General features: G+C 62.2%; 1 protein-coding gene across 10 annotated transcripts in view; it reads left to right on the top strand.

The window, feature by feature from the left end:
* Nucleotides 1-4,047: 4,047 nt before the first annotated feature.
* Nucleotides 4,048-9,991, top strand: part of ARVCF (ARVCF delta catenin family member) — a 50,446-nt gene continuing 44,502 nt past the window's right edge. For all 10 annotated transcript variants that reach the window (XM_046640291.1, XM_046640285.1, XM_046640287.1 and 7 more), the window contains exons 1-2: nt 4,048-4,266; nt 9,344-9,397. The gene's annotated coding sequence lies outside the window, so the exon portion shown is untranslated. The remainder of the gene's footprint in view (nt 4,267-9,343; nt 9,398-9,991) is intronic.

The following is a 9,991-nucleotide window of genomic DNA, read 5'->3' as shown; positions in this document are numbered from 1 at the left end:
AGGCCCCGCCCCTGCCGCCGTCTGCGCGCTCGCCATTGGGCCGCGCGGCGAGGGGCGGGGCGGCGCGCCTCACCCAGGGGCACCGTTGGTCGCGCGCACAGTCGCTCGGGGGCTGCAGCCTGCCCGGCGCCCCGCCCCCGGGGCTGCGCCAAGCCTCCACGCCCCGCTGGTGTGTGGGCCCATCGTGACCCCCCGCAGCCTTCCCGGCTTTCTTGGCGTGCCGACCCAGGGGACCCCGCGGGAAGTCGCAGCGTTTGCAGCCCCCCAAGCCCATGCCCTCACGGAAACGTCTGGCCCGCGGCCTGAGCTCCAGGCGCCCATCGGTCACCTGCCCACCGGGCCCTCGCAGGAAGCGCTACAGGGATGGTCACTTCCAGACCCACCCCCTCAGGCTGGGTTCTGGTCTCCCCCTCCCCATCCACCCAGTCCTGGCCTCTGCACCTGGCCATCCTTCCCACTGCAACCCTGACCCCCTGACATCCCTGCCTCGCTCTGGGCAGACCGCAGACCAGGCCCTCCAGCCCCAGCTGGCCAGCATAGCCTTTGAGCCCACCTCGAGGCTTTCTGCAGATCTGGGCCAAGGATGAAGGGCTGACCCAGCCTGATCTGTACTGAGTGAGCACGTGAGCATGAGCTGGGAAGGGGCACTGAGTAGGGCCCTCCCAACAGGACAGAGGCATTTGCTGGGCTCCCTGCCCACACTGGCTTCGGGGCTGTGTCTGGGGCCTGAGTGCAGGGAAAATGGAGAGTCACAGACCCAGCGCTTGCTCAAAAGTGGGCACTCAGCAAACTATGACAAGCATGACAGTTATATCAAGGATAATAACAATGTGCTACGTGCTCTAAACCCACTGTTCTGATACACAGTTCTCATTCATCCCATTTTAAGGATGTAAACACCAAAGCTCAGAGCAGTTATGTTGCTTGTTTGAAGTCAAAAAAGGTGGCAAGTGGCGGTGGCTGGATTGTTGAAGACCTAAGCACCCTGATCCTGACTTGGAGCACTGACGCCCTGTGGGAAACGAGCTCAGAGAGGAGAAGGGCCTAGCTGGTAATCAACAAAGATAAGAGTCGAACCCAAGCCTGCATGACACCCCCGAAGGCCCATTCCACCCTACTCTTTCGCCATCTCATCTGTGTTCCTCCTGGAACCTAACAGAAGCCCTTTGCAGGCACAGGAACCAAAAGAGTCTGGATGCCCAAGGACCCATGGCCAGGAGGCAGTAGACCCAGCGAGACACACAAATCCTCCCTCCTGCCATCCAGCAGCAGAATTGTGCTGGGCTGGTGCCAGTGATTTCCCTCTGGGCACCTGGACCATGCAGTCCAGCCAAGAGGTGGTGGTTCAGATAAATAGAACCTGGGGCTTGGAGGCGAGTGACCATGCCCTGGGGTATGGGGCAGCAGCTGCAGAGTGGTCTACCCCCAACCACTGGGCCACATACCTCAGAGGAGTGGGGTACAGATTGGTGGGGCCCTCGTGAGCAGTGCTTCCCCCTTGCTTGCAAAGGGGGATGCAGTGTCACACGAGCTGGATGGAAGTTCACATCCCACTCTGCCACAGAGAACAGCATATGGCCCTGGGCCAGTCCCAACCCTAGCCACGCTCTCCCCATATCAGTGGAGCCAGATCAGACACTCTGATGTTCTCTGTCACCACTGACTCCAGTCTGGATGACATTTAGTGGTAGGGAGCAGGCAAGACCAATGAGATGGGTTGGAGTGGGCACCTGAGCCCTGCGGTCTTAGGGCTGCAAGGGGCTCACTGCCATCCCGCCTCTGATTACACATGTCTGCCACCTTATATGGCCACCCTCTGAACATCTACAACTCGTGGGAAGTTCTTCCTGACTTCCAGCTGAAATCTTTTTCTCTCTGTAGCTTTCCTCACGTGCCCCAGGGATGTCACTACAGAACTGTCCAGTAGTTGGGTAGAGAAAGTGGGAGAGAGAGAGGAGACTGGGCTACTGGTCCCTGTGGCAGTGATCAAGTGGTGGAGGGAGGCCATCTCCCCTGTTCTCTGACTGTTTCTGACCCCCACCTGCAGGCTAGGTCATGGTAGGCCCACTGCCAGACAGGGGCCCTGAGTCCTCCTGGAACTGGTGCTGTCCCCCTACTCCTCTGTATGTGGCTGGTGATCCAGCTTGGGGGCAGATAGGTCTCTGGAACCCTGTTGGGAGTGGTGGGTGGGAATGAGAGGGAGGGGGGCAGCCCTCAATTAGGCTGATTTGGGTGCACAGTTCTTCCCTTTGCTCTCAGCAGAGGTCTGTCCAGCCCTCTTGCCTCCATCAGCAAGTATGTGGGGAAGGGGTGGTGCTGCACCACAAGGTCACTGAGAGAGGAGGAGCTCCAGGAGGACCAGGGCCCAATGTCCTTGGAGAGATGTGTAGGGACCATTGGGCTAATTAATTCCACTGCTAAGGGTAGGAAAGGGAACCCCCCAGGTCACAAGGCAGCTGGGTCAGAATGTCACCGATGGTGAGGCTACCTGGGACGAGTGCTATCTTGCTCATGGGGGCCCCTGTGTTCCAGAGAGAGATACTTCATTCTGCCTCCCCAGAGCTTTGAGCAACATCCTTGTGCCAGGGTGCCAAATGGTTGTCACCTCAAGTGCCAGCTCCAGTTGATTGTTGGTGGCTGCTTGGCTCTGCAGGGCTGTTAGGGTTGATGTGCCATGTATGCCAGGGCACAAGGAGACCCAGTGGCGGTAGCAGTGGTGAGTTCTGGCCCCAAGTCATTTCCCTTTCTTTGTTCTGACCCAGAAACTATTGGGTGAACACACCGGTTCCCTGACGTGGATGGATAAGACAGGACTGTCTGGTCCCCCATCAGCACCGTCATGGTTGGTGTGGCTCCCTGGCGGCCTTGGGGAACACGGTAAACTGAGGATCTGGTCAAATCTAGGTAAAACCAGAGCAGAAAAGGCTTAGAACAAAGTGTGAGCCAGGGCCATCTCAGGAACCTCCTAAAACAAGCCCCAGTGGGCAGCATTCCCACTGGTGCCCTCCACACCATGAAGTTAAGTGGACCTAGCCTAGGGTAACAGTCCCATTTGTCGTCACATTTGTGCCCTGTGTCGCTGCAGGGGCCAGGCATCTGCTCCCCACCTGGCAGGGAAATACAACCTTTGGTAAACTCAGCTCTGGTGGCTGAACCCCACAGTGTTCCTCCACGACGCAGGTAGGGTGGAGGAAATGGGACACCCAGAAGTGGGGGTGATAAATGCACAGACTCCGCCTCCCCAGGCCCAGATCTGTGGCGATGTGATGGCGGAGGTGACAGAGGACAGTCCCGTGGGGCCCTACAGGATGGGCTGAGCTCAGGGTGTCTGTAGATTCAGGCCTATTGAGGGAGGAAAACCCCTGATTCACTGAGGTGTCCTTTTCTGCCCTCAGAAACACTGCAGGCCGCCACCCTCTCCGGCCTCGCTGAGCCAAGGCCGCACCCCCTCCTCCGCTATGGCAACCGTGGCGCGATGAGGGTGGAAGAACCCCTAGACCCCAGGGTCAGACAGACTGGGTGGAGCCCCAGTGACCGAAAGGAAGTGAGAACCTCTCTGAGCCTCAGCTACCCATCTGTAAATGGGATGGCAGTAGAACTCTGCCTCGCGGGTTGTGCGAGGAATACAATTTGATGTCGACGGGAGGGCGCTTCGCGCAACTCCGGGCGAACAGTAGGCGCTGGAGAAAGATACCTGCGAACTGGGGGTAGTAATGGAGGCAACGGAGCCAGGGTCCGGGAAAGGGGCGCCGAGGCTGCCAGCCCCGGATCGGGGCCGCACGGCCCGCGGACGTCCCTGAAGGCGACCAGGCAGGGGCAGCTTCACGGCCCCAGCCGCCGCCGCAGCGGTCCCGGCAGGTGCCCGGGCCTCGGCCACTTCACGAAGGGGCCGGTCGTCATCCGGGACGGACACCCCGGGGGCCCTATGGCAAGCCGGCGTCTCCCTGCGTCCGTCCAATCGGCGCCGGTTGCCGGGCCGCGCCGGGTCTCCCGGCCAATGGGAAAATTCGCGGTCGGATAGGGCGGGGCGGAGGGTCGCGTCGCCGGCCAGGCCCGCTTTGCGCACGGGCCGCGGGACGGGCGGGGAGGGCTGGCCCCGGGGCTGTGCGCTGTGCCCGGGAGGGGTCTGACCCCGCGCCAGCCCGAGTTGAGGCCCCGCTGACCGCCACCCGCGCCGCGCCCTGCTCCCGCCGCGCGCCGAGGGACCCGGGGACGCCCGTCTGGGGGCGGGGGCCGCGCTGCGGGGCCGCCCACGCCGCGCTCCAGGTAGGCTCTGGCCGGGGGGCGGGGTCCGGGGAGGGCGCCGGGGGGTTGGGGCCTGGGGTCGGGGCTGAGATTGGGGTGAGGCCAGAGATCTGGACCGGGTTTCGGGCTGCAGTCCGGGCGGGAGCCGGGGTCCATGTGGGGTTCTGGGCCAGGAGTCGAGGTCCGGGGGGGGCGTCGGAACCGGGGGCCAAAGGCCGGCTCTGCCCCACCTGCACCTCGCTGGCGCCCCGGGCGCGAGACCCTGGACCGGCGGGGGCGGGTCCCTTTGTGCGTGGTATCGGGGCCCTGGCCCAGCCGGGGCGCCCCGCATCGCGCGCCCCAGCCGAGACACGGCCCGGCCCCGCAGCCGTGTCCGCCCCGCGCGACGCCAGGCGACTCAAGCCAGGGCCGCGCAGCCACGGAAACTTTCCCACGGCCGGAGGGGTGGCGGGGCCGGGGAACTTTACTGGGGCGGTGCGCTGCCGGGAAGCGCGGGGACACGGCCGGGCCGGCCAAAGGGATGTCCCTGCGCCGCGCTGCTCTCGCCCCGTAGAAGACCAGGGAGGGGACGCCGCCCGGGGTCCCTGCCCAGTGTCCCGACCTGGGTCCCCCACCTCCTGCCACCCCTTCGATCCCTGGGTGAAACACCGGCCCCAGGTGGAGGCGTGTCCTTCCCACTCGGAGTAGTATGCAATCCAGGTTTGATGAGGCGTCTCCCTGGGCCAGCAGCCTGCAGTTTCCAGCCTTCCCATTTTAATCTTTACAGAATTAAATGTTGGGTTCTTACAGCGTGTCATCATCGTTAACCTGTAGTAACGTATCACAGTGAAGAGGGAGCTCCAAGACTCTGGCTCCCCCCTCCCTTTAGACCCAGGCGTGTTTAGAAACAAGGAAAAGGAAAGAACCGCCCCAATGGAGTTTCAGGCGGTTACTCCTCACTCATACCTCTTCCCCGTGTCACCCACGTCCCTGTGCAGGACACACACTAGGTCAGGGTTAGTAAACCCAAGGGACTGGGGGATGAGTGGCTAAACCTGTGGGGGCAACCTCCCCCTGCGAGGACACATACCGGGGGTGCACTGGGAGCCTACACCCTTTGTGACTCCCTCTGCCTCTGCTCCCAGATCCAGGCCGTCGCCAGAGGCCTGCCCCTTCCCAGCAGGTCTTGCCTGTCCTGTGCTCAGTGTATCTCTGGACGCGGGACAGTGCTGGACACAGGGGACTGTCAGAGCCCTCTGCCCAGCACGCTGGGCCCATGGCCACTGAGTTCCTGAGCACGTGGTCCAGGCCTCAGGTCCGGCCATGGTGTGTGGGGCTGTGAATCCAGAGTGTGTGCTTTCCCTCAGCCTCACCCTGTTGCATGCACAGTACCATGTCTGTCCCCGGCTGCCCCACGCCCTCATATCTGTGGTCCACAGCACTCAGCACAGGACTGGGCACAGAGCTCAGTCCACTGTGCTCAGGGACTCTAGTCCTGGCTTGGGGAGGAGGGTCGTGGGAGCACAGCCAAGCCAGTCCCGGCCCTGCTCTTCCTCATGGGCTTTTCTGCACAGACATGAGTCTCTGCTGACCAAGTTCTTCCTGGGCCCACTGGACCCAGCCCTCAGTCCTGCTGAGTTAGAGCTGCTCCCCGCCTGCCACATCTGGGCTGCGTGGCACCCCTTCCAGAGGTAGCCTCTCAGGTCTCTTCCCAGTCCCAGGGGCCCCTCGGCCTCTCCAAGGCTCCGTGAGGTCAGGGCTGCACCTCCATCCCTGTTTGCGCTGCATGAGGGTTCAGGGTGGGTTCACTGCCTTCTCTTCACCCCAAGAAAAAAGCCTGGGGGACATGAGCAGTGGGACCCTGCACCTCCTTGGGGAGCCCGGAACTGTAGCACAGCTAGGGGGCACAGACAGGCACCCCAGAGCCTCAGCCAGCCCCTAGCATCTGCCCTGTGAGGGTGGAGGTCCTGGGGGCAAGCGGTGTGAGAGGCCAAGGTGACCATAGAGGGTACTGGGAACTTGCCCAGTGGTGGCTCAAGTGGTGCTGCTCCCATCAAGGCTGGAATGAGTCACTGGGCCACTCTGCAGGAGTCCCAGCATTAGGGACTGACTACAGCAGGGCAGTCAGGAATCCCTTCACGGGCTTCCCCATGGGGAGGGCTCATGTCTTGGCCTGCTCCGCAGGTCGAGAAGATGAGCCCAGAGCTGGTGGCACCCCTGTCCCCTACACGGCTCCCCTCTCTCGCCCCTCCTGTGTCAGGCCAGGCCCTTCCCACTGCCCCAGTGGGCCTTGAGGGGTCCTCAGCTTCTAGCAAAGCAGCAACAGGCCAAGTCTGGCCACTGGAGGGCCCCCGGACAGCCATGGCAGGCAGGCTGCACCCAGCCCCCCTGCGGCAGGGACCTGTCCCTGAGGCAGCCGGCAGGGAGGCCAGAGCCCTGCCTTCTCCAGCCTGCCCGCTCAGGGTGTGGAGCTGGAGAGGCGTGCATGCAAGTAGAGGCCCCTTGGTCGCTCCAGTGCCCCTGACCACCCTTGGTGCAGGCAGAGGGGGACCAAGGGCTGATGGAGAGTCGTTGAGCACAGACTTGGGCAAGGACAGTGGAGGACAGGCCCTGCACGGCCCTGAAGTGGGGCCTCCTTCAGGCATTTGCCCCAGGGGCCTCCCTGGCTTCCATGGGCCGCCCTACCTTTGCCCAGGGGTTCAGGAGAGGACTCTGAGCCAGCCCTTCAGGGCGGGCCTGTGCCTCCCAGTGCCTCAGCATCCTCACCTGTGAAATGAGAGGTACGGCGGAGGTGCGTGCCTTTTCACAGCGCACACAGAGTGACCAGGGGCCTGGAAGGGCACGTCAGGATGTGCCGAGGCAGAGCAGGATGCACGACTCGAGTATCACGCCAGATCCCAGGCAGGCCTATCTGACCCTCATCCGGGCTCCTCACCACCTGCCACTGCCCTGAGCTGCCCACCCAGCCCGCCCAGCCCAGGCCCCATCCCTCCTCTGGATTCTGTTTGTGTCCATGGGAGCTGCCTCATGTGTCAAACATGACAGGTCCATAGCTTACCAGTCTGGCTGCGTGACTTGCCTTTGCAGCCTGGACCAGCCTCCTGCCCCAGTTGGAGACCCAGCAGGCCTTTCCAAGGCTGGGGACAAACTGGACAGATTTTCGGAGAGCGCCAGCGTGGGGGGCCCACATCAATGGTAGGCCCAGGCTGTGAAGCCCAGTGGGGCTGTCTACTTCCTCAGGCTGTCGTTGTTTGGGGCTGGAGCTCGATAAGGGGCGTGGGGCTCCCTTGGCCCCCAGGCTCCTGGTTCAGGGTCCCCGGCCGGGCAAGTGACCCCAGAGCCTGCAGACCAGCACTGAGGAGATGTTGGGAAGGGCTCCTCAAGACAGGTGCCCCTGCCTTCTCATCACAAATCCCGTCACTAGTTCTGCCTTCGTGTCTCACACTCGTCCATCTGTCCACTGCCCCAGGGCTCCTGTCAGGCTCTGCCCCACCCCACTTGTACAGTGCCCTATAACAAGGGTGCTCTAGGGACCGAGACCCAGGCCTCCCCTTGCCACCAGCACCACCCTGTGTCCCCCAGTATCTCCCAGTCCACCTGCTCCCCCCTTCCTCCTGCGGGAAGCTCTGCCTGGGACTCCACCCCCACAGCCCTGTGGGTACCCGCCACTCCTCCACACTGGTGTCTTCTACTGGTTCTCCTCTGCCTTTGTGGAGTTCTTGGCCTGGCCGGAGCCCCATGAGGAGGGAGCCCGTTTTTGTGACCACACATCCCTGCTGGGTTGGTGAGTAGTTGGGGGGGTCCTGGGTACAGGAAGACCTGAGTTCAAATACTGGGCATCCGCAGAATGGGGTAGTAGGCTGACCCAGGACACCTAGTGAGAGTCAGTGAGATGAGGGTGTGCAGCCAGTGCTTCGCGAGGCCTCGTGCGACGCCAGCGGTTAGTAGGCCTGATAAGAAAGGCACATGGTTCTTGGCGGAACAGAACCTCTGTGCACGATTTGTCCCAAAATGTTACATTCCCAGCAAGGCTGCTTCTCCTCTGCCGTGGGGCCGAGGGTGTCAGCGGGCCAACTCCCAACCACAGCAGCCCACTGGGCACACGCGCGTGTGAGTGTGCACACACATACACACACGCCTGGCTTGGCCGCCTTGTTCTTCCCTGCCTCTGGGCCCCCACATCCTAACCCCCCATGATCCCATGCTGACTCCCACCCTCCCCATGGGGCTGCTGTCTACAGAGAGACCCACCCTCGGGGCTCCTAAATGGGCCATATCCACCAAGGAAGATGGGACAGAGGCTCGGAACAATTTGGAAAACATGGTTGAGCCGAGGGGAGAGTGCTTCCATCACTTGTGTCCCTCTAGAGACGGCCTTCCATCCACAGCCCAGACCCTCCCTCCATCTGTGCCACCCTGTTTTTCATTTTTACATCACAAACACTCTCTGGCAACATCCCCAGGCCTAGAGACAACAAGAAGGAATGCATCCCCTTGGTCATCGACACAGACAGGAAGCCCATGGGGTTTGCATGGGGACACACCTGGCCATAGCTCCAGTGCCTGGGTCCTGGGGACTACGGAGCAGGGCTGCCTACCCAGCAGGGACATGGGTTCTGGACTGACCTCAGGGAGCCTCAGGAGAGGCAAGTGGCCTGTCCCACAGGGCAGGAGTGGGGTTCAGGTTGGGGGAGCAGGGCCACATGGGTCTTGGGGCAGACCCCTGGGGGGCTGTGACCCGCTGTGTGGGCTGGTGGGACCCTGGTGTGGGAGTTCTCCCTGCTATGCTGTTTATCCCGAAGAAGCACACCCAGCCTTCTAGAAGGAGAAAGACGTCATCGTCAGTCCACAACTCTGAACCATCACGCTTTTGAATGCTAGTCAGCAGCATTAGCAACACTCACAAGGGACCACGGCAGCCCAACGTAAAGTACAGATGTGACAATCCCAGTCGAGTGGGGACAAGAGAGTCTGCACAAGTGTGTGGGGATGCGTTGGGAACGCCATGGGATGACCTTGGGGTCAGGGGTGACAGTGCTCAGCCAGGGATCTGGTCTTATCTAGAAAGGACTTAGCCCAGCAGGTGGGCCTCATGTGGTGCCTTCTGGTCTCCCTGCAGGAGCCGGAGCCGGCAGGATGGACATCAGGATGTGCTGATCTCCCCTGAAGACAGGTAAGTGACCTGGATGCGGCCTGGGGACATCCCCTCACCTGGGACGGCAGAGTGTCCTAGAGGGTCTGCCCACTGTGGTTGACAGAGGGATGGACTGTGGCCCCAGCCTGTGTGCGCTTCTGGTCAGCCTCACCATGAGTGGGCACAGCCCCTGGGCTGGACAGGGCTGGATGTGGGGGCCTCTCACTGCCCTACTTGGATTTATTGATGGCCTAAGTGTGGACAGCAGCCACCAGTTCGCTGTCTGGCTTGGTGGACAAGCCTGTGGTGGGGCCAACCGACCAGGCTGTTAGCTAGGGCTGATCTTCACCCACCATGACTTGGACGCCTGCCACGGCAGTCTGCTGTTGGCCCAGCCCACCCAGCTCTGCTCTTGGCGCAGGGTGGTCCCTGCTGCCTGGGGGAGACAGGTGATGGGCCACACCTGGAGCACCCGGAGGAGGGCCCCAAGGCCACGTGGCTGGCTTTGTCTGAAGGGCCAGAGAGCAGATGTTCAGCTCTGCAGGCTGCATGGCCTCTGCTGTGCACAGCTGCGCCAGTCTGCCATCGTAGGGCGGAGGCAGCCGTGGACAGCGTGTAACCAAGCAGTCGTGA

The sequence above is a fragment of the Equus quagga genome, chromosome 15 (genome assembly GCF_021613505.1).
Source record: "Equus quagga isolate Etosha38 chromosome 15, UCLA_HA_Equagga_1.0, whole genome shotgun sequence".
In the NCBI taxonomy this organism is placed as follows: Eukaryota; Metazoa; Chordata; class Mammalia; order Perissodactyla; family Equidae; genus Equus; species Equus quagga.
Note: the sequence above shows the minus strand (reverse complement) of the source record. Positions and strands in the feature narration are given on the sequence as shown.